Raw genomic sequence first — 3,139 nt, forward strand, 5'->3', positions numbered from 1 at the left:
AAGAGATGTCACATCCCCCCCTTACCACACGCACCCCCCCCCTCACAGGGAAGAGACGTCATCCTACCCATCAGGAAACCTGGAGCAAGGCCAGGAGCGCAAGATGCTTTCGATGGACACCAGCGATCAAGGTAGGTCGAGGGCCCGGGGGTCCGATCCGGGGGGGGGGGGGGGGGGCGCTGCTGGCGGGGCCTGCATCCCAGGGTGGTCCGATTGGGGGGGGGGGGCTGCCGGGGGTGGTTCACGGGGGCGGTCTGCAAAGGGTGGTCGGTGGCGATTCAGTTGCTGAGTTGAAGCCCTATCAGACTTGAATTCAGCAACACACCGATCTGGGCACCAGATCGGCGCCCGGATCGGCCTTCGGTAAAGGCGTGATTGGCCTTGGGTCGGGTCGGGACCGCGTTTTAGGCCTGAAGCCCAACTTTACCACGATTTCGTGCCCGTTAAATCGGGCCCTTGGAGTACATTCGAACACATTTAGCTTATCAAATTTTCATTCAAGTGAAACAGACTGCTAAAGCTATTAATCAGGATATTAAGAATATAAAGGAAACGAGTTGGTGGGATGATTTCTGGAACTGGGGCTCCAACGTACAAACTCATCCTTGGGTCCGATTAATTTCTGATGCTGAAGTATTGTCAATCTTTTGTACTTTGTTGTATTTAATTGTGTAACAATAAAGTTTATCAAATGGCAGAAAGAGATAATCAAACGGTTGAATGAGGAAATATGGTTGCGCAAGAAATAATGTTATTTGTAATACATTAAGTGATGTATGTATGTAACATCGATGTTATGTAACTTGAATTAATTTAGTGGAGTAGCTGGAGGTTTGAGTTCCACTTGCACATGGATTTGGTCATGGGTAAGTGATCCATTTTGCCTGTGGCTTCAAGGATCAAGAGGAGGCTGAATGGGAGTTATGTACACACCCCCGAGTAGTAGTCAGGATTTCGGACAGAAAATAAATCAGGAAATAGAAAAGGCATGTAAGAAAGGCAACATTACAGTAATCATAGGGGATTTCAATATGTAGGTGGACTGGGAAAATCAAGTTGGTAGCGGATCCCAAGATTAAAAAATTGTGGAATGTCTACGGGATAGTTTTTTGGAGCAGCTTGTGCTCGAGTCCACTCAGGAAATGAGCACTTCTGGATCTGGTGATGTGTAATGAGGAGACTTGATCAGGGAACTTAAGGTGAATGAACCCCTTGGGGGCAGTGACCGCACTATGATAGGATTCACCTTGCAGTTTGAGAGGGAGATGTTGGAATCGGATATAACGGTGCTACAATTGAGTAAAGGAAACTACAAGGCTAGGGGGAGGAGCTGGCCAGGTTTCATTGGAAAGGGGGCCTAGTAGGAAACACTGTGGAACAACAGTGGCAGGAGTTTTTGGGGATAATTCAGAAGGCACAACATAAATTCATTCCAAGAACAGGAAGCAGGTTCAGGGGAGGAAGAGGCAACCATGGCTGACAAATAAGTCAGGGATAGCTTAAAAGTAAAGGAAAGAGCATACTGTGAGGCAAGGAGTAGTGGGAAGCCGGAGGATTTGGAAGCCTTTACAAGCAAGCAGAGGACAACTAAAAAAACAATAAGGGTGGAGAAAATGAAATATGAGGATAAGTTAACTAGTAATATAAAATAAGATTGCAAGAGTTTTCTTAGATATATAAAAGGTAAATTAAGCAAAGGAGAGCCAGTGGACGTGATTTATTTGAATTTCCAGAAAACCCTTGACAAGTTGCCTTACGGGAGGCTGCTAAATAAGCTAAGAGCCAATGGTGTTAGAGGCAAGGTACTGGCATGGATAGAAGATTGGCTGACAGACAGAAGGCAGAGAGTGGGGATAAGGGGGTCCTTTTCAAGATGGCAACCGGTGACTAATGGTGTTCCACAGGGGTCAGTGTTGGGACCACAACTTTTCACTATATACGTTAATGATCTGGAAGATGGAACTGAGGGCATGGTTGCTAAATTTGCGGATGATACACAGATATGTAGAGGGACAGATAGTGTTGAGGAAGTGGGGAGGCTGCAGAATGACTTGGACATGTTGGAGAATGAGCAAAGAAGTAGCAGGTGGAATACAACATGGGAAAGTGTGAGGCTATGCATTTTTGTAGGAAGAATAGAAGGGTAGACTATTTTCTAAATGGGGAAAGGCTTTGGAAATCTGAAGCACAAAGGACTTTGGAAGTCCTGGTTCAGGGCTCTCTTAAGGTTAACATGCAGGTTCAGTTGGTAGGTAGGAAGGCAAATTCAATGTTAGCATTCGTTTCTAGAGGAATAGAACATAACAGCAGGGATGTACTGCTGAGGCTCTATAAGTCTCTGGTCAGACTCTATTTGGAAAATCATGAGCAGTTTTGGGCCCCATACCTAAGGAAGGATGTGCTGGACTTGGAGGGGGTCCAGAGGATGTTCACAAGAATGATCCCAGGAATGAAGGGTTTGTCATACGAGGAGCGGTTGAGGAGTCTGGCTCTGTATTCAATGGAGTTTAGAAGGATGAGGGGGGATCTAATTGAAACTTACAGAATACTGAGAGGCCTGGATAGGGTGGATGTAGAGAGGATGTTTCCACTAGTGGGAGAGACTAAAACTCAAGGGCATAACCTCAGAATGAAAATGTACAAGGGTAAAAAAAAAGGGGGGGGGGGGGTGGAAAGACAAGGGGAAGTGGCACTAAGTCATAATGCTCATTTGGAGAGCCAGTGCAGATATGTTGACAAATTGCCTCCTTCTGCTCCTTAACAATTCTGTGATTTTTCTCCAGAATACAACTAAAAGCTTATCACATTGCATATTTCCAGAAATCTATATATTATAAAGAATCACGGTGACATTTTTCATTACCTGTACTTGAAAGTTGCCAGTTACTTGCATTCAACTCTTCTCAGTAAGAAGTTTACAGGGTGTGAGCTCAGCAACATTATATAGGTGAGAAGATACTTCCTGCTTCCGACAGCCGCTACTGTTTCAGGCTCTGCAGCACTTCCTAGCTGGGAAGGGTGCAATATTAATCTGCTAGTCTGTTAAATGATGAAGGGGGCTGGGTAAGATAAAGAGGGAGAAGCTGTTCCCAATTATGCAATGACCAGGAACAAGAGGACAGAGATTCAAAGCAACTGA

The sequence above is a fragment of the Mustelus asterias genome, chromosome 2 (assembly GCF_964213995.1).
Source record: "Mustelus asterias chromosome 2, sMusAst1.hap1.1, whole genome shotgun sequence".
NCBI lineage: Eukaryota > Metazoa > Chordata > Chondrichthyes > Carcharhiniformes > Triakidae > Mustelus > Mustelus asterias.